At 35.7% G+C, this 22848-nt stretch overlaps 1 protein-coding gene across 1 annotated transcript in view; it reads right to left on the minus strand.

Moving 5' to 3' along the window:
* LOC100356485 (protocadherin-15) overlaps positions 1-22848 on the minus strand; it is a 1660811-nt gene that overhangs the window by 664008 nt on the left and 973955 nt on the right.

Here is a 22848-nt window from a genome sequence, read left to right on the forward strand (position 1 = left end):
CCTTTTATTTTTTTGTACAAAAAATTCTTACATTTTTAAAGATATATTTATCTGAAAGAAAGAGTTACAGAGAGAGGGAAGGAGTGCAGAGGAAGGGAGAGGGAGTGAGGGAGGGAGAGAGAGAAAAAAAGAGAGAGCGAGCGAGCTATAATGGCAAGGACTGTGCAAGGCAGAAGCCAGGAGCCTGGAACTCCATTTCTCACGTTAGTGCAGGGGGCCAAACACTTGGGTCTGCTGATACTTCCCCAGGTGCATTAGCAGGAAGCCAGATCAGAAGTGGAGTAACCAGGACTCACGCATAGGATATGACAGCTTGGTAGGAACTGTCTTAACCCACTGCGCCACAACACAGCTTCTGGATTCTGTGTTATCTTGCATTTTATTTTCATTATTATTTATCTTTATCTCCTTTGGAAATATTCTCTTTTAATTACACACATGCGTACATGCATACAAACATACATATTCATACCAATGCTTAGTTTATTCATTTCAACCTTTATGAATATAAGAATTTAACATGGAGCTGGTATTGTGGCTGTGTGTATTAAGCTCCCTCTTTTTTGCTGGCATCCCAGCCCAGTGCCAATTTGAGTATTGGCTGCTCCATTTCCATCCCAGCTTCCTGCAAGTGCTACTGGGATGGCATAAGATGATGATCTAAGTACTTGGTCCCCTGCAACACATGTGAGAGACTTAGAAAGAGTTCCTGGCTTTGATCTGGTGCAGCCCTGGCTATTGTGGACATTTGGGGACTGAAACAGCAGATGGAAGATCTCTCTGTCTCTCCCTCTTCTTTTGTTTCTCTTTCAAGTAGATAAATAAACAATATAAATATATTTTATATATATATAATTATATATATAATTCATCTATAAATTACTTCCTAAATGCTTTTAGAGCTACTATTGAAAATGTATATGCATTGTCATTTAGTTGGAATTATTATGTAATTATGATTTCTTTCTTAGCCATGGAGTATTTAGAAGGTTATTTAAAATTCACAAACGCATTTATATTATTATTTTTATTATTGAAATATTAACTAATTTTGTTGATGTCAGAGTTTGTGACTAATCTAATAGATTATTTTTAAAAAATTACTAAGACTTACCTAACATATGACTCATTTTAAACATTTTATCAGCTATTGAAAACAATATCTTTTCTACAGCTATTGGGACACAGACTTTTATAAATGTTGATTAAAAATCTTAAATATATTTTTGAAATATTTTATATTCTACTGATACAGTGCCTTTTGACCAATTAATGACTGATAGTAATGTGTTCAAATATTCCATTACTCTATTTTATGTTAAGTTTGCTGATTTCCTTTATGTTTTTGCAAATTTTATTTGTATATTTTAAACTAGTCAGTTATATATATATGTATGTAAATATACACACATATATAAAAATATTTACTTCTTTGGTAATTTAGATATTTTTAATCCTTATATAATGACCCCATTTACAGCTGTTTTTTTTTTGGCTTACTGCTATATATGACCTAGTTACTCACCTGATTTTATTTACTAATTCTGAGAAACAATGAAAAATATTAAAATGCAGGATCTAGGTCAGAAGCAATTTACAGATCCTCTAAAATAAATATGTACTTGCACTGTCTGGTTACATCAACAGACTCATGCTTACTCAGGTTATCTGACCACTTGGCGATTCCATGTCTCTCCCCATGTTATCACCACAGCTTTTTATTTTTTTTATTTTTATTTTTCGAGAGGCAGAGTGGACAGTGAGAGAGAGAGAGAGAAAGGTGCTGGCCTCACCACAGCTTTTTAAAGGAGATTTGTTTGCTATTGCTTTTTGTTATCAGGATTTGGGGGAGCGGTTTCCTAGAATTCTAGTAAGCTAAAATCCTACAAACAAACAAAAAGTCACTATTATTTCTTACAGCTTTCAGTGTTCCACCTGTCTCCAGCTAGAAAAAAATAGTATTTGGGGGTACCAAAATTAACACTTCTGTTAAGCAGCATGCAATTAAACTAAATATAACTTTAGATTGGAAAACCCTCTTTTGCAATTCTCGAATTGAGGTGAAGATCTCTCTCATCACCCTCCGTACTCCCCATCCCAAGTCTCAGTGCATGTCTCTATGTGAGCTTAGGCACAGGCACTGAAAGCAGTTTTGTGTTTATTCTACCAAACTGATACTATACTTGAAATTTAAAACTAGTCCAACATGAAAATTACTCATTGATTCAATGCAAAGACAGATGGCTTACTTGCTACAATCTTCCAGAACGACACCTAAAAATATCTGATAGCTTAATTAACTTAGAGGTGTTTTTTTTTTTTTTCAGAAAACATCTGGATTTTTCAGATATATAATTTTTTAAAAATTTTTTTGACAGGCTGAGTGGACAGTGAGAGACAGAGACAGAGAGAAAGGTCTTCCTTTTTCCCTCAGTTCGCCCTCCAATGGCCTCTGCGGCCGGCGCTCTGCGGCCAGCGCACCGCGCTGACCCGAAGCCAGGAGCCAGGTGCTTCTCCTGGTCTCCCATGCAGATGCAGGGCCCAACCACTTGGGCCATCCTCCACTGCACTCCCTGGCCACAGCAGAGAGCTGGCCTGGAAGAGGGGCGACTGGGACAGAATCCAGCGCCCCAACCAGGACTAGAACCCGGTGTGCCGGTGCCGCAGGCAGAGGATTAGCTAATTGAGCCGCAGCGCCGGCCCAGATATATAATTTTTAATAAATACATCTGTGCTCAGTTTTTAATAAAATGAGAGTCTCTAGAACACATCCAAATTAGGTTAAGTGTACAATTAAAGTAACATGCTGACAATTCGAAATTTCCCTCCCATTAAGTAAGTTAATACGTCTTTAAAATCATTTTAACATTGCAAATAGAGTAGACATCAATATATTCTCACTGCTAAAGAAAACAATTAACATGAAAAAAATAAATAAATATTTAACATAGGGAAATTACCATCCATATTGAATCAAGGAATTTATATTGCCTCTGCACAAAAACATGATCTACTAAAATAATAGAAAGAAAATTAATCTAGAAATTAAATGGGTACATTGAAAAAATGCTAAAGATCACTAGCAATCAGAAAAATGCAAGTAAAAGCCACAATGAGATAGCACCTCACCTCAGTTAGAATGGCTATCATACAGAGATCAAAAAACAGTAAGTGCTGATGAGGATGTATGGAAAAAAGTATCCTAATCCACTGTTAGTGGGAATGTAAACTAGTACAACCATTATGGATCTGAAAACAGACCTATAATATGACCCAGCCATCCCACTCCTGGGAATTTATTCAAGCAAAATGAAGTCAGCATAAGTAAGAGTTATCTGTATCCCCATGTTATTGCAGCCTAATCCACAATATCCAAGATATGGAATCAACCCAGATGCCAATCAATCAATGACTGGATAAAAAAAATGCAGTGTATATAATAGTATCGAACTGTAAAAAAAAAAAAAAAAAAAAAGAATTATGTCCTATCTTTCACAACAAAATGGATGCAACTGGAATCATTATACTTAGTAAAATAACCCAGTCACAAAAAGACAAATACCATATGTTTTCCCTGCTGTGGGGTAACTAATATAGTATCTAAAATGTAATGTACATTAGTGAAATTGACATTTTGAGAACTGATTATTCTCTACAGCCTTTGTTTCTACCGTTGTGGAATAGTATCTTTATTTAATCCTTACTTTTTGTTGGACTCTTAACTTAGCAGAGGGTTAATCTTATGATTATAAAGTAAACTGAAAGAATGTCATTGTAAAAATTAAAACAGAGAATAAGGAAGGAAGGAAGTGAGGGTGGAAGGGAGGATAGGGTGGGAAGTATCACTATTCTCTCAAATCTGTGTATATGAGACACATGAAATTTGTTCAGCTTATATAAATAAAAACAATTGTAAAAAAAAGAAATGGTTCATGTCAGCTATTTGATAATATATGGACGTTCTGGGTCTGATGGGATCAAACAGAAGTTCAGGAATCGCAACAGGAAAAAAGCGCATTAAAATGAAATTAACCAAATTGGAAGATGATAGAAAATAATAATATTGGGGTAAATATAATACAATAATTATATAAATAAGGTACTTCAAAAAGGTCATGGGAAATCAAATTAAAATTTAAGTTTATTTTGGTGCAAAATTTTCAAAATCTATGTATGGGTTTTTCATAATATGCATTTTTTAAGATCTCTCATGTATCACAAAATCTAGTCACCAAAATTCAACTTTTATGTTTATTTTCTCACTGACCCAATATTCTGAGTTTTATGAATAAAAAAATGTTTTTCTTTTGCTTTGGAAAATACATATACACTGGTTGAATTTGTGTATAACAGACCATCATTTTTACTTTTGTGTTCAATGAATTTCTAAACATTTCTGGGGTAGTATTTTTGTGCGGTGGGTTAAGCCTGTGACTGCAACAAGCCATATGAGTGCTGGTCTAGTCCAGGTTGCTGTACTTAGAATCCAACATCCTGGCCGCTGCCGAAGCTCAATAGGCTAATCTTCCGCCTGAGGCGCCGGCACCCAGGGTTTTATTTTATTTTATTTTATTTTATTTTATTTTATTTTATTTTTTTGTTGTTGTTGTTGTTGTTGTTTTGACAGGCAGAGTGGACAGTGAGAGAAAGAGAGAGAGAGACAGAGAGAAAGGTCTTCCTTTGCCATTGGTTCACCCTTCAATGGCCGCTGCGGCCAGCGCGCTGCGGCTGGCGCACCATGCTGATCCAATGGCAGGAGTCAGGTACTTATCCTGGTCTCCCATGGGGTGCAGGGCCCAAGCACTTGGGCCATCCTCCACTGCACTCCCTGGCCACAGCAGAGAGCTGTCCTGGAAGAGGGGCAACCGGGACAGAATCCGGTGCCCCGACCGGGACTAGAACCCGGTGTGCCTGCGCTGCAAGGTGGAGGATTAGCCTACTGAGCCGCAGCGCCGGCCAGCACACCAGGTTCTAGTTCCAGTTGGGGCGCTGGATTCTGTCCCGGTTGCTCCTCTTGTGGTCCAGCTCTCTGCTGTGGCCTGGGAAGGCAGTGGAGGATGGCCCAAGTGCTTGGGCCCTGCACCCGCATGGGAGACCAGGAAGAAGAGCCTGGCTCCTGGCTTCAGATCAGCGCGGTGCGCCGGCTGCAGCACATGGGCTGCAGCGGGCACTAGGGGGTGAACAAATGGGTGTGAACCAATAGAAAAAGGAAGACCTTTCTCTCTGTCTCTCTCTCTCTCACTGTCCACTTTGCCTATCTAAGTAAATAAATAAATAAATAAATAAATAGAATCCAGCATCCTAATGTGCCTGGGAAAAGCACGGGAAGATGGCCCTGCCCTTGGACCCCTGCCACTGACCCAAAATGGAGTTCTAAGCTCTGGCTTCAGACAGGCCAAGCACTGGCCTTTGCAGCCATTTGGGGAGTGACCCAGCATATGAAATATTCTCTCAAAATATGGAGGATTCTCTCAATCTCTGTCTCTCTTCCCCCTTCCTTTTACCTTCCTTCTCCCCCTCCCTTTCTCTCCCTCCCTTATTTTCTTCCTCCCGTTTTCTCTCTCTTTCTCTCTCCCTTTTACTTTCACTCTGTCTTACAAATAGATAACTTATAAAAGAAAAAAATTCCCTCTGCTCTGTTAGGAATTTCTTTAGTTGTTCTCATTTTCAAGACCCACAGAAATAATATACTGTCCTAGAAGATTATAGTACAAATGTATTTTGAATCTTGAAAGAATTTGATGTGAAACACAGCCTATGAACAGAAATTAGAAAGTCAGTTCTAGTATTTGTAAATCTTTATTGACTTACAGAGTGTATTAAAGAGAAAGTAAGGCTATTGAATTTAATGCATTTACATTCAAGTCTAGTATTGATAAATAAGAACTAACACCTGTCATTTTGTTCATAGACTGCTGATTTCACCTGCTCTGTTAATGAATTTGGTGGTGTCATGTGTTTTCAGGATATTTACTTGCAACCCAGGGTTTCCTTTAGAATTTGTTGTAAGGCAGGTCTGGGGGTAATGAATTTCCTCGGGCTTTGCTTGTCTGGAAAATATCTTATTTCTCTTTTACTTCTAAAGGATAGGTTTGCTGAATATAATGTTCGTCGTTGGAACATATTTTTCTTTTACCACCTTGAATATATCATCCTACTCTCTGCTGGCCTGCAGAGTTTATGCAGAGAAGTCTGATGTTAGTCTTGTTACAATCCCACTCTTGGGTATATACACAAAAGACTTGAACATAAATTGTACCACCATGCTCATAGTGGCATTGCTCACAACAACCAAAATACGGAATTGACCAAGGTGTCCATCATCAGATGAATGAAGAAAGAAATTGTGGTATAAATACACAATGGAATATTATTCAGCCATAAAATGAATGTTGAGTGAATTAAGATGGACACAGAAAGTCAAATTCTGCATGTTTGTCCTTAAAAGTGAGAGACAAAATTGAAAAGTCTGTATTAGTATTGCCGCAAATATGTTTTGTGAAACCTTGTTATACATCATTTTTTAACCAATGTTTAAGAATGTTATACTTCTATAGTTTTAATTATCTGTGATTGTTGAAATGGCCATCCTTCCATTTGATTGTTTATAGTCCTTGCCTATTTTATGACTGAACTAGGGTCTTTTTACTTGTTGACCTCTTTATTTCTTGAGAATTAAGCCCTTGATTGTAAAGTTAACTAAAATATGTGATCTCAAAAACTAAGAAAGGAAGAAAAAGAGAGAGAGAAAGAGAATGAGAGGAGAGAGAGAGAGATAAAGAGGATGGAAGGAGGGGAGAGGGGAGGGGTAGGATGGAAAGATCGAAGGGAGTGTATCTTATACCCTTAGAATTGTAGCTATGAACTACATTGAATATGCTCCATTTATATGAATTTTACATTAACATTAAAAAAGTATCAGGAAAAAATAAAGAGAAAGTAAATGTGAAGTGTGCTATAATTTAAAATAAGAAATGATGAAAATATCATTCAGTGTCTCTCTTTAAGCCACGTTAGTTGGAGCTTCCACTAAACTAAATCACTTCAAGACCCACCTAATCGAACTATCCTAACATCATTATTGGTCCCCAAGATCTCCAGTATGCTTGTATTAATCAACTTAGATATACTTCAGAAAATTTTGAAGTTATTTTTGGTTTACATACCGTGCTAAAACACTTCATTTCTAGACTGCTCTCTCCCCTCTCAAGAATCAAACCTCATCAAATTTCTTGTACTAACTCGATTATGAAAGCAATCAAAATTTCAGAAAACAAGACAATGCTGTTCTCAGTTTATGGTTGAAGAAAAGGCAGCTTACAAGACGAGGCAAACACCTTGCCACTTATTGCAAATGGAAGAGTTGATCCTTATATGGAACTCTTTTTTATGAGATTTATTTATTGTTTATTTGAAAGGCAAAGCCACAGAGAAGCAGAGTCAGAGAATCTTCCATCTGCTAGTTCACTCCCCAAATGGCTGCAACAGCTAAGACTGAGCCAAGCCAAAGCTAGAAGCCAGAAGCTTCATCCAGGTCCCCCACGGAGGTTCAGGGGCCCAAGCACTTGTGCCATCTTCCACTGCTTTCCCAGTTACTTTAGCAGGAAGCTGGATCAGAAGTAGAGCATCCCGGACTCGAACTTGCACCCATATGGGATGCCGGTGCCACAGGCCTGGGCTTTAACATGCTGAGCCGCAGCTCAGTCCCTATATGGAACTCTTTAATGTTCAGTTCTCAAGTGGTCATTTGTCTGCTGAGAAATGGAATACATTTTTAAACATTTGGGTGATATGATCAGATTTGAATACTTGTAGGCTTGATAGAAATGTGCTTTATTATTAAATTATATATTGTTTCTCCTGACCTCATAATTTTCTTAGTCTGTAAGAGAAATTTCATGGGGAAAAGTTCAGACATCACCTTGCAAGCTGAATCCTAGAGCCTGCCCTGGGGCAGGTTTCTCCTCAGACTGCTATCCTTTGGACAAACACTGCCTGTGGTTGCTTTTCAAAACCTTCAATGAGAGTCTGGTTCTGTATGAAATATTCAGATTGTTGGGTCTGGAATTTAAAAAGTCTGACATTCACTTGAGTGCCTGAAAAAGAATGTGCAAAACCAACATTTTCTCTTTTTCTACCAACTGTTAGATTCTCAAAGCTTCATCTCATTCTGATTTGAAATTTATGCAAATAGGACCCCTTCCTTTTGTATGAATTTACATTAATATAAATCTAATTTGTATGCAACCTTTCACAAAGGCATTATTTTATAAGAATAACAGAGTTATGGAGTCATTTTGCTAAATTTTTATTTGAATTAGAGTATTAATTTGAAAGGAGTCTTACTATAGGAAGGAGATAAAATTCCTATTACAACTAGGCTTCAGTCTTCTACCTACTCTGAAAGTCTCCAATCATCTGTTCCTTACCCCATCTTTACCTCCCCTACTGACCTGCTTCCCTTACCTCCAGGCCAGCTTGGCATTCACAAATCTCAATTTTTTCACACAGTTCAATGTTTTTCAAAAGTGAGCACATCCCCTACAGTAGGTTTTTAGGCCTCTGAATCTGAACTAAGAACCACGGTAAAGGACACTACAAAATCTAGACATGATGCAGAGATATTTACAGAATTCAGAAGAGTTCTGACAACATGTGTTGTAGGACTCCTAGATGCATAGAAACCCTATATGTGCTAGTAGGAAAATTAGGTGTTGATAGCATTAGATGGAAAAGTACAGGTTTAGGATAATACAAAGGTGAGTGAAAGGCACCCTATTTCACACACACACACAACCAGAACTTCTAGTAAAGATGTATATTTTGGAACGAACATTTTAGAGGCTAGTTCAGAGATTTTCTTGAGAGAATAAATTGGATTATGATCTAGTTATAAAAAGAGAAAGGATGAATCCTTTGGAAACTTTAAGAATACAGTGGTTATGTTTTTTAAAAAATATTCAGCAGCAGATCTTGAGACATGTCCTGAAATTTCAGTTTTTCAAAGAGCCCTAACAAGAGTGGGTAATATGAAAAACTTGAATTGAAAATGCCCTTATTGACCGACTTCTCACTGGACATTTTAGGGTAAAAGAAAGCCTTAAAACAAAAGAAGAAAAAGATCATAAAACTTAATAGCCTTACGATGAAACAACTGAATACTTCCACCAGAGGAGGCTCCTCTCTGAACAGACTACTAGGTAACCATAATCAGGAAGGGCTTTGAGGAGCAAAAAATCATGAAAGATGCTGGAAATGCAATTGTTCTGCTCTAACTATGAAACTCAAGGACTCATTTTTTGAGAAGGGTTTTTCTTTCTTTCAGTTCCACATGGTACACAAATCAAATAAGATGCAGAGATCAAGCCCATTTCTGATGACCACAAAAGAGCACAGACAAGGGGAGCCCAAGCTCCTGTCTCCCTTGAAACAACTCTGAAATCTTGGGAAGACACACAAAGGCTCTGAATATCAGCTTTCTCTTATTTAAGCTGTGGATACTTGCCATCACACACAAAACATGTGAGAATTAAAATACATAATAAGAATAGCTTTCACTATAAGAACTGATGCATCCTAAGTTTTCAGTAATGATCCAAATTACCTTTTAATGCTCTTCTGAGGCCAAAAACATAGTATATTTAAAACTCCAATAGGTACTATTTTAAGAGAAATCCTTAATTTTATTATTAACATTAATATACCTTGGGGCCCTGTTGGACCAACAATCTCTAGATTAATCCAATTACTTGCAGTGGTCAGTTTTCAAGCTATTCTACAAGACCACCATGATGCTTCTTCAGGAACAAATACCAGATGTTCAAATGTCACAATGAAGGCCTTGGATATTTGGTCGGGTATTTGGTCTAGTTATTCCTCAGATGCACCCTTTTAAGGCATTCAAGTGTAATAATGGTTATTTATTGCATGAACAGCACACGGTGACTACACAAATCTGGATTTACTGTCACAATGTAATGCTATCTGAGACCACAAATGAGAAAAGTCATTTTTTATGTGCATGCATAGCCTGATAATGATTTCTTGAAAACAAAACAAAACAAAACAAAACAAAACAAAACAAAACAGGCATGCTTAAACAAAGTCCCTGACATCAGAGAGGACAGACTTATAAGTGGATTCTGTCCTTGCTACAATAAATTTGTTTAACATTCAAGTATGTTAGTGTGTCTCACAGTGAATAATGATTGTTTGCTCCCCTATTTATGGTGTGAAGAAAATTTAAATTAATTCCCTAAGTAAAGTTTCTATACAATAATGTACCTATAAAATAAAATTTTTAAAAAAAATTAATAAAATTGATTTATATTATTTTAATAAAAATAAAATAATCTTAAATAAATTAAATAAAAACAATCTTACATTATATTTTGTATTATTTATATTATTATATATTATATTTTATATTATTTATATTTAAGGTGCACAATATGATGGTTTGGGATATGGATAGTTAATAAGAAGCTTACTACTATGAGGCAAATTAATATACCTATCATATGAAATAATTTTTTTTTTGGTGACAAGGGCAGTTAACATCTTCTAACTTAGGATCAATCTCATATGTAGTTCAATTTATGACCTACATTCCTCACATTGTACAACAGATATCTAGATTTCTTCATCCTACCTGTCTGCTACTTGATATCTCCTGATCTACCTCTCCCTACTTCCTCTATTTTTCCTGCCTTTCCCCTGATAACCACACTTTTGTTTTTGTTTCTACATGATTCTTTAAAATATTTCAGATATGAGGATATCTTAAAAAGTTTGTGGGAGAATGGATTTAAAAGATGTGTTTGTGAACTCTATCCATGCCTCTTACATATTTTCTATTAACATTTTGAGATCCCTCATGTAAATGAAGTAATGTATTTTTCTGTGACTGGATTATTTCACTTAGGACAATGTCCTTTAGGATCATGCATGACATAGTAAATGGTCAGTAGATGAATGATATTACGTGGTGTAACTATATAATATATTTATTTAATCTCAGTGGGCACCTAGGTTGTTTCTATGTCTTAGCTATGTAGGTAATTCCGTAGTGAACATGGGAGTGCAGATACATTTATGAGGTAATGATTTCAATTCCTTTGAGTAAAAGCCCAGAGAAGGGACTGCAATGCTATTAGTTTTTTTAGGAAATACCATACTGTTTTGCATAATAAATATAACAATCTACATCCTTACCAACAGTGTACAAGAGTTCTCTTTCCCACACACGGCAACTTATTTTTTTTTTAATATTTTGATGTTTTGGTAACAGGAATATCTTTGTTGTAAGGTGATATTTCATAATGGTTTTAATTTCCATCTCCTTGATGATAAATGATATTGAACAAAGAGAGAAAGGATAGTATCTTTAACAAATTGTGCTAGAAAAACTGTATTTATATTGTCAAAAGAATGAAATTGAACCCATATATTATACCAAATACAAAAGTAATCTAAAAATGGATAATGGACTTAAACATAAACCAGAAACTATAAAAGTTACAGATGAGAATATAGCGGAAAATTTCCTGGATATTGGCCTAGGTAAAAAGTTATTTTGGATATTGCAATAAAAGCTCAAGCTACAAAAACAATAATAAATAAAGCAGTTATATCAAACTAAAATTATACAGCAAAGGCACAATCAACAAAATGAAATGGAAGCCTCTGGGTAGGGAAAAATTATAAATCATATCTCTAATAAGGGGTTAAATCTAAAATTTATGAAGGATTCATACAACTCATAGTGAAAAACAAACATTAGAAAATAAATGACTTGAATAGGTATTTCTACCAATAAGTATATAAAAATGATCAACAGGTACATGTGTCTCTTTATGTCACAATGTCTACTGAAAAAGAACATCCAACATGTGCTTCAATTTTTTGCCTTTAAATGCATGTAATTATGCATTCAAGCAGGATATTAGTCATCTTGAACTTTTTTATTTTAAAATTACTCATCCCATGAATCTGTTGCAGATATGACCTTCTGTAGGTCTCTCTTCTAGTTTTTCTGTGAATGATTCTAATGTCTGCTCATAAATGATTTTCTGCACATGATGACTTTAGAATTAATCTACATCAGAAAACACTTAAAATTACCATAATCATTTCCTCTCCAAATTCTTCTGTATGATTAGTGTTTTTATTTCTTGGCTTAGATGGGGATTTCTAAAAGTGCATGATCCTGAGAGTGCCTTGGATGATATTTTCAAGTTCATGGACAGGAAGCTAATTTTTTGAATTCATTTTATAATATTGCAGAATACTAAAATATATTCCTACATATTCAATTTCTCAGTAATCATATTTGATGGTGTTTTTATATTTTTTATAAGTTTAAATGAAAATAACTGCTTCTTAGTCTTTATTTTTGTATAATGAAAAGATGTGTTCTAATTTATTATTATACATATTTAATTAAAAATTTTACATTAGGATAGCAATAGAAATCATCAGATATTTATCACCATAATCATCAGTAGATGTTGGAGTTTTCAAAGTGAGTTCACATGAACTTCCATTAAAGCCATTGGAATGGTTACCTGTGTGTTTTTTCCAATAAATGCATCAGAAATTCTCTACACTCATTATTTTCTGAACAATGATATGTTTAACAAACTAAGAATTTATATTTTCCTTTTTTATAAATTCCAGTAATGTGAACACAGTAAAAAAGAATAGCAAAAGTAAGGAAATAAAAAAAAATAATTTGTGAAAGTAAATTGGCAAGCCAAGTTATGCAAAAAGTTAAATGATTAAAAATATTAACTAAAATTTCAACATGTTGTTAATACATGCTTGCCATATGTGACTACAGAAAAAATTCAGAAAATAATCACTGAGGAGGCTCAAAGGGAATTAAGTCACCAGGAAGCTTGTTTTCATAATATCTGATGTAATTTAAATGTTATTATTTGAAGAAAAAATAAGACTCTCATAAAAGATTTTTTCCAAGTGAGAATGTGCTACTTGAACATGCTTCTATATAAAATGTCAATTGTATAAATGCACTATTGAAAGTAAGTAAACTTTGGATAAAGCCATGGCACAATATATATTTGTTTTTAATAAAAGCAAAACATATTGTGGGAAAGACTTCTTTAGCCACATAGTGACTTCTGATTTAAATAAAGGAAGCAATCAGTCAGGTGGAATAGGATTCATGGGATTTTTTTCTTATTATTCATTTTCCTTAATTTATTAAATTTACATTAATATGCTTTTAAGTTTTATATTTTTAAAATAAATTGAACACACATAGTTATATGAATTTAATTATATGCACACAACGTGCAATATTCAAATCAGGTAAATATATTTATCTTTTTGGCTATTTAACATTTCTTTATCATGAAAACATCAAAGTCCTATGTTCCAATTTTCAATAGAAAAATATAAAGTAGATTACTACTATCTATAGTCCCCTACCGTGCAACAGAACCCCAGACCATCTTACCCCTATCTGGCTAGAGCCTCTCCCCAGACTTACATCCCTTCTTCCTTCCCCAGCCTCTGTTAACCATTATTACATTTTTAACTTGTATAGGGTCATCTGTTTTTTTGGACTCCATATATAAGTGAGGTCATGTGATATTTGTTTCTTTGCACTTTGATTATTTTACTTAACATAATTACCTCCAGTTACGCTCATTTTGTGACAAATGTTAAACTGTCATCTTTTTTATGTCAGAGTGATATTACACTATGAATATGTGCCACATTTTGTTTAGCTTTCATCAGTGATGGACACTTAGATTGTTCCCTTTCCTGACTACTGTGAATAGTGCTGCAATAAAATGGGATTACACATGTCTCTTCGCCAGATTTGTAAACATAACACAAGTGGGATTGTGGGATCATTTGTTCTATTTTTAATCATTTATTCTGGGGGAGCAACATCCATTTTTATCCATAATTAGTATACTAATTTATATTCTCAACAAAAGTGTGCAAAGGTTACCTTTTCTCCATATCCTCAATAGCACTTATCTTGTGTTTTTTGATAACAGGCAGTCTAACTGGAATGAGGTAATATCTCACTATAGTTTTGATTTGCATTTTTCAGATGATTTGTGATGTTGAACATTTTTTTTACATGTGAGTTGGCCATTTGTATGTCCACCTGCAAAAATATCTGCTTGGATCTTCTACTTTTTACTTATTTTAGCTGTATTGTTTTGTTTTGTTGATTTTTATTTATTTATTATTTATTTATTTGATATGCAGAGTTAGACAGTGAGAGAGAGAGACAGAGAGAGAGTTACAGAGACAAAGAGAAAGGTCTTCCTTCTGTTGCTTCACTCCCCAAATGGTCGCCACTGCTGGCGCTGCACCGATCCGAAGCCACGAGCCAGGTGCTTCCTCCTGGTCTCCCATGCGGGTGCAGGGCCCAAGCACTTCGGCCATCCTCCACTGCCTTCCCAGGCCACAGCAGAGAGCTGGACTGGAAGAGGAGCAACCGGGACTAGTGCCCGGCGCCCCAAACCGGGACTAGAACCTGGGGTGCCAGCACCGCAGGCGGAGGATTAGCTAAGTGAGCCATGGCGCCGGCCTGTTTTGTTTTTTAAGATGTGTGTAATAATCAGCTATGCTGATAACTTTGGTAAAACTGAAAGATAAACTTGAAAGATAAAGATCTCTTCAAAACTGATACTATTTCACTGCATAGAATTCATAATATCTGTAAAAGTGTTACTAATTTAAATTAGAAAAGGTCAGTGTTAATTGATTTTTCTGTAATAAATATAATAAAAAAGTGTATAATTAAATTGTTCTGGAGTTGTCAGTTTTTGGTCAGTGACTCATTTTCCCAGTGATAAAACATTTCTGACTTAAAAAATTCCAACTGATGATAATTTCTTATTGTATCTTATTGTATCATGGTAGGATTTTATGATTGCAATGAGTCCTTTAAGAAAAGTAAGGATTTGGATTAAGATGGCAGAATAAAGAGGGTGCTTACTGCTGTAGTCTGGAGGAAGATAGTTTAAAAACAATTTAAAAAAAAGGAGAGAATGCAATCTCAAGGAAGTGTTAGGTTGAAAACAGCAGTGGAAACTCGAAACAAGTTATAAGGATGCTTTGGGTGTATGTGGAGGGTGTGGATGTGCAGTACAAACATGAATACCGCTGGCGCCATGGTTCACTAGGCTAATCCTCCACCTTGAGGCACCGGCACACCTGGTTCTAGTCTCGGTTGGGGTGCCGGATTCTGTCCCGGTTGCCCCTCTTCCAGGCCAGCTCTCTGCTGTGGCCAGGGAGTGCAGTGGAGGATGGCCCAAGTACTTGGGCCCTGCACCCCATGGGAGACCAGGAGAAGCACCTGGCTCCTGGCTTCGGATCAGTGCGGTGTGCCGGCCGCAGCACGCCAGCCGTGGCGGCCATTGGAGGGTGAACCAACAGCAAAGGAAGACCTTTCTCTCTGTCTCTCTCTCACTGTCCACTCTGCCTGTCAAAAACAAACAAACAAACAAACAAACATGAATACCACACAGGACCCCAGCAGCTAGAGCCTCAGCACCAGCTATGGAGAGAGAGGTGAGACCACCCTGCAGCAGCCCAAGCCACTATCAATAAAGCTGCGGAGAAACCTGGGCATGAGTCTGGCTGGGAGCCCTGTGGAGGACAGTGTACCTGCCAACCTAAGGGGCACGCTTCTCTCTCCCTCCGAGCATGTGACGATGGAGTCCTGTAACTAGCTGAGAGGTAAGGCACCTTTTGGGACATATGTAACAGCTGCACCAGCTGTTCCCATGCACCCAGCAACCAGCCAAGAGAAGACAGCCGAGTCTGATTGGGAGAATTGATAGGGGGCTGGGTGCCCATGACTGTTGAAGTCTTGTGTGCTGGGACTTCAAAAACACTGTGGCTGGGTTTCTGGGCATTTGCTGTAGGTGACTCCACACGCTCAGGGCTCACTGACTGTGTGGGGAGGGTCATTGCTGAAGGATCCAGGCTCACACTGAGGACTTACACAGATCCTATGTGTGGTTCTGGATGAATATTGCACTTACCAGGGAGAGCGCCCAGGAATTTGTCACCTTGGAGGAGAGGAGGTGAGCCTGAGACTATGCCAACAGGGTTGATCAAACTCTTCCCTCTGATAAAAGAAGAGTTTTACTATGCCCAATTTTGGTGTCACTGTAGACACCCCCTCACTCTGGAACACTGAACAGAGCTCCCTGATCACTCTGAGCACAGGTCTCAGTATTCACTGAAAGAGCAGACACTCCACTAAGCAACAGAGGCATACTTCAAAGATAAAAGGCATCACAGGAAAGAAATTACATAACCCAGGAGTATCTCCACAAATGCTTAAAAATGAACATAGAAATTCAAAAAACGAGACTAAGGAAGACAAAATGATGCCCATAAAGGAACACAATATTTCAATACTAGACTGTGAAGATGAATAAATTGAAGAAATGCTGGAAAAAGAATTTAAAAAATTGATTATAGGATTACTCAGAAGTAATCAGAAACAAATCCATGAATTAAAGTAATCCATATATCAAATGAATGAAAATTTTTCCCATGATTGAGATTTTAAATAGAAATAAAAATGAACTATTAGAAATGAAGAATTCAATAGATCAAATAAAAACTGAAGTAGAAGCCTTCACACCAGGTGTGGTGAGTTAGAGGAAACAATACCTGAGTTAGTAGACAAATCTATGAAAATTTTGCAACAGACCAAAAAAAAATTAGAAAACTTAAAAACAGTGTTGGATTTATGGGATACTATCAAACAACTCAAAATATGAGTCTTAGGAGTTTCTGAAGGTATGGAAAAGGAGAATGTAGTAGAAGGCCTTTTTTAGTGAAATAATTATAGAAAACTTCCCCAGTTTGGAGAAAGGGATGTCCAAGTACAGGAAGCACACAGAACTTCTAATAGACATGACCAGAAAAGATTTTCACCATGAAACATTGTAGTCAAACTCTCCAAAGTAAAACATAAAGAAAATATTCTAAAATGTGCACAAGAGATATGCCAGTTTACTTTCAGAGGATCTCCAATTAGACTCACAGCTGAATTCTAATCAGATACCATACAGGCTAGGCGAGAATGGTGAGATATATCTCAAATCTTAGAAGAAAAAAACTGTCAACCCAGAATACTATACCCTGCAAAGCTCTCCATTTATGAATGAATTTGAAATAAAGACTTTCCATAAGAAAGAGAATTGAAAGAATTTTTCACCAGCCATCCAGCCCTACAAAAGATGCTTAAGGATGTGCTGTACACAAAAACACAGAAACATGGTCATCACTATGAATGAAGGTAAAGGAAAAAAATCTCCAAGTAAAAGTTCAAAGGAAATTCAAAATTAAAAAAAAGGAATATTTTTGGAAAAATGGCAGGGCAAAGTCATTACTTATCAATAGTCACCTTGAATGTAAATAGCCTCAATGCTCCAGTTAAAAGACACAAACTGGCTGAATGAATTACAAAACAAAACCCATTTATTTGCTGCCGACAGGAAACACATCTCACCAACAAATATGCATGCAGATGATAGTGAGAAGATGGGAAAAGATACACCATGCCAACAGAAACTAAAAAAGAGCTGGTGTAGCCATCCTAATAACAGACAAAATAGACTTTAACACAGAAACTGTTCAAAGAGAAAAAGAAGGGCACTATGTAATGATTAAGGGATCAATTCAACATGAATATGTAACTATTATAAATGTATATGCACCTAATTTCAGGGTACCTGACTTAAAATAGATGTTAATGGACGTAAAGGGAGACATAAACTCAAATAAAATAGTAATGGGGGACTTCAATACCACACTTTCAGCAATGGACTGATGAACCAGACAGACAATCAGCAAGGAAACAAAAGAATTAATCGACACTACAGACCAAGTGGACCTAATAGATATCCACAGAACTATTCATTCTACAGTTGCACAATACACATTTTTCTCACCAGTTCATGGAACTTTCTCTAGAATAGACCACATGCTATGCCATAAAGACAGCCACAGCAAATTCAAAAAAATATCAAAATCATACTATGCATCTTCTCTAACCACAGTGAAATGAAGCTGGAAATCAACAACTCAAGAATCTCTAGAACATATGCAAACACATGGAGACTGAACTACATGCTACTGAATAAACAGTCGGTCATAGAAGAAACCAAAAGTGAAATCAAAAATTTCTGGAAATGAATGAAGATGACAATACAACATATCAAAACTTAGGAAAGAGAGCAAAAGCGATGCTTCTTAACACTGGTGTTTACATCAAGAAACTGGAAAGCCACAAAATAAATGAGCTATCAGTGCATCTCAAGGAGCTAGAAAAAAATGTTAACCAAATGCAAAATTATACATATGAAAAAATGTTCTGATTACTAGCCATCATGGAAATGCAAATCAAAACCACAATGAGGTTTCACCTCACCCCAATTAGAATGGCTCCCATTGTGAAATCAACAAGAACAAATGCTGGTGAGGATGTGGAGGGAAATGTACCCTAATCCACTGTTGGTAGGAATGTAAACTTGTACAGCCACTATGGAAGACAGCATGGAGATACCTCAGAAACCTGAATATAGACCTACCATACGACCCAGCCATCCCACTCCAAGGAATCTGCCCAAAGGAAATGAAATCAGCATATGAAAGAGTTATCTGTATCCCCATAATTATTACAGATGAATTTGCAATAGCTAAGATACACAATCAAATTAGATGCCTGTCAGTTGAAGATTAGATAATGAAATTATGGGATATGTACACCATGGGATTCTACACAGCAGTAAAAAAAAAAAAAATCTGGCAAACTGAGGTCCAGTTTGAGGTCTGAGAAAGTGGCAGCTACAGGACCCATCTCTAGGTCTGGTTGCATGGACTGTTTTAATTATAGAAGTAACACAGTCCTACTAGCAAAATACTTCAAAAAACACAACCATCACCCTAAGAAGTGAAATAACAGGTCTTGTTCTCTGTTCATTGTTGAAGGAACATAGATAACTTCCTAGTTACTTCACCCAAAATAAACAAATAAATAAATAAAATGCAAACTGAAACAAATGAAAAACACCCTGAGAGACTACTGGGCTCCTTGTTAAGAATACAAACAGAAAACGGTAGAGAGGATGAGTGATGGTAATTCTGAATTACTGATGAATGCTCAGTTACCCATGGTAAAACACTAAGTAACTGCAGTTTTTACCAATTCCTTATTTTTTCCATGTTATTAAATCCACCAATATTAACTCCAAAATCTTAGAGCTTACTCAGTGGGTTTAACTCAGATGATTATACAAAAAAGACTCCTAACAAGAAACTCAAGAAAGCTACATATTTAGATATGAAAAAATGAGGGTATCTAATTTTTGGCAAAAGAAGAATTTTTATCACTTCACAGTAAGAATTCAAAAATTTGGCTAAATGTGATTTAGCATACAATTTGTAAAATCTTTAAAAGTAACAGAATTATATTTCACTGTGTCATGGTAAAATAACAGAAGACTTTTTAAAATGTTATTTCCAGGTTTGTCTTAACTGTAACAGATAGAAGCTGTTTCAAATAAGGTGATAATGTGTTAAGAGTAAAATGACAACAAACCTTATATTACAATAATTAATTTCGGAAAAAGCTACTATCCAATTTGCCACTGGCATTTACCCAGTAGCATATTAAGGATGTGACTCACAGTGTGAATTAGAGAATCAATTACAGGTAGAATATCTATCTGTATGCATGTGTGTGTGAGATAGCCAGATGTCATCATAACCTAGAAAAATGAATATTCCACATAACCTAAGGCAAGACTGACAAATATTATCTTAGCTACTTTATCAATAAAATGGGAATATAATTCTATCTGTTTGAGTTGTCATGAAGATTAAATGAAAAAAAATGCCTGAGAAATTCTTAGCAAAGAATCAAGTACCAAAAAAAGACCACTCTACAAATTGTTGTTTATTTCTATATTACAGCATCACTTATTACCATATGCTGTATTTTTAATCATGTAGCTATTATGCACAGATTGAATATTCCTTATCTGAAATGCTTGGGACTAGAATGGTTTCAGACTTAAGATGTTTTCTGATTCTGGAATATACGCTTTAAATACATATCCTGAATGTATTCTACACAGTATTTTTTAGTACACCAGCATTCTGACTGCAAAGTTGGGTACAAAATTTCCATTTGTAGCAACATATAAGTGTTCAAACCTTTTTTGATTGGGAGAATTTAATACTTCAGACTTTTGGACTACAGATACCCAACCCATATTAATAAAAATGGTACCATATTGGCGGAAAATACTACGGACATTTGAGAGAAAGGCTGTCATTTTCTCTTCAGCACTGCAATAGGACAATCTGAACAGAAAACTTTAGATTTTTATTTTTTTTTTATTTTTTTGATGATAAATGCATTTCATTATTTATTTAGATGTTTAAGCTCTTGCACTAAGTTTTTACAAGCTGGTGAACGCTGACAAATTATTCTCCCACAGAACTATAACCACACATTCCCAGACAGTATAAATATATGGTTGAACTAACATTAATACACATCACCATTTTATCAATTACATAATAAAACAAATTATCAAGTATTCAAATATTAAGTTACACAGCTCAAAAGGCATATAAAATATTAGATGTCTGCTCAATTCATTAGCAGAAACCCACTTTTTTTTGCAAGAGGTTGGGAAGGAAAAAAATCACACTTCAAACAAAAATAAGTTGGTAAACAACTTTTGATAAGTATGGAAAAAATTACAAGAATTTCAGAAATTTTATGATTAAGAATTTTAAGCTACAATAACAAAGCATCTCTACCTCTTAAAAATATTTACTAAATTAAAGAGCATATTCTACATGTTATGCACAAGACAAAGGCAACATTTTACTAAAAATATTTAATAGCCCCCTCCCATTCTTTTCTCAGGCCCTCCCTGTTAAGCTGCACCTCAGAGTGCAAATGTTAAATTAACTGTAAGGCTTTTTTTGTCTGTAGACATTAAAGACATGTGTTCTGTACAATGTAAATTTTTCAAAATGGAGGTTTTATATTAACAGCAAAAGATTTATAGAAACATTAAATAATCATAAGACTTGGTAAAAAAAAAAATCAATGGTTAAGCAAACCTGATGTATACTGGTATGAATGTGGGAGATGTAAACATAAAGTGAGCAGGCAAATAACAATATAGTCCCTAGTTTCAATGTTTGAAATGACTGAAGGAATAAACCACATAAGGTCTAGAGTGTTCATAGTTCCTGGGATTTTAATTCTGTATGACACTAAAAATATACAAATATTGTGCTGGGTATTTTGCCACCTAACCTTTCTAAATTTCTTATGTATTGATAAGATTCTGGCATGGGAATAGATTTAAGATACAACTCAATATTGCATGATTTCAGGAAAAGTCAATTGGTACAAATGATAAGCACATTTTAAATACTAAACAGCAACAATCTTTTGCTAAATGTCCGAGTAAGTTGGTTATAACCCAAAGATAGAGGTTGCAATTCTGTCAAACTCGTGGCCTGGTAAAACTAATTTTCAATACCCTTTGGCTAATATGTATGACAAATTAGATCCTGTTTTACTATACTACGAGTGGGTGCATCAAGCTAGAAAAATTGGTGAGCCTTCACAATCATCAGCAATACACCCATTTCACTTACTGTTCATAATTGATGCTTTTAAATTTAAATAGGCTTCCCCTTTCTACATTCCTACAGGGAGTAAGCATGTTACCTGGTAGACTCAAACACATTAGTCCCTTTGTCAGTTTTTCTGCATGTTTAAGCAATAGACTTGCATTTTCTCACATAGTTGTCTTGCATGAATTTGCTATTGTGATTCCTTCTCCTGAGTCCAATCACATATAAGTATACAGCCAAAACTTGTGCTCTAGTTCTATGGACCAGCCCTAGGTCCTTAATTTCCCCAGAGCTGCTTCTGCCCATTGAGGCCTGACCTGAACAGTTAGCTAGCTTCTCTAGAGAGCAGCCATCAAACATTTCCTTTCTAGTTAGAGTTTTGTATCTATAGGTTGAGAAAATGTTAAAATAAAAATTGGATATCAACAAAGTTGCAAAAGTATTTCTAAGATGATGGTAATGTTGATGATGATTACAGTGAAGTTAATGGAGAGAAAATTGGCTAGAAAGAGGCATAATATTGCTTTCTGCAGCATGGAAAGCATTTTATTCTATGCAAATTGTACCTCAGCATACTTATTCCACAGAAAAATATACAAAAGTTCCTGTGCATAAATAAATTGTGAAGATTTGAATATGAACTATGCAATTTGTGGCTTAATAGTTCATTTTATGTTTAAAATAAATTTTTAAAAGGTTTAGTTTTCAGACTAGTTTTAGAGTCACACAAAATTGAGAAGTATAGAGATTTCTAATGCATCTCCTGCTTTCCTGTGTCTGTATTTTTCCAATTTTCAACATCCCCCACCAGAGTTGTACATTTATTTCAACTGATGAACCTACAATGGCACAACATTAGCATTCAAAGACTAGAATTGTTAAGTTTACTTTCAGCACCATAGACTCTACAGCTTTGAATAAGTCTATAATGGTATGTATCCATCATTGGAGTATCATACAGAGCTTTTGCATTCCCCTGAAAATCTTCCATACTCTGGCAATCCATCCCCTTTTCCTTAAAACCCTTAGGCACCACTGATCTTTTCACAGTTTCCATAGTTTTGCCTTTTCCAGAATGTTTGATCTTTAGAACCTCATAGCATGCATTTCCGTGTTCTTCATGTCTTTCCATGGCTTGATAACTCATTTCTTTTTAACACTGAATGCTGT

Source organism: Oryctolagus cuniculus, chromosome 15 (genome assembly GCF_964237555.1).
Source record: "Oryctolagus cuniculus chromosome 15, mOryCun1.1, whole genome shotgun sequence".
Lineage (NCBI taxonomy): Eukaryota > Metazoa > Chordata > Mammalia > Lagomorpha > Leporidae > Oryctolagus > Oryctolagus cuniculus.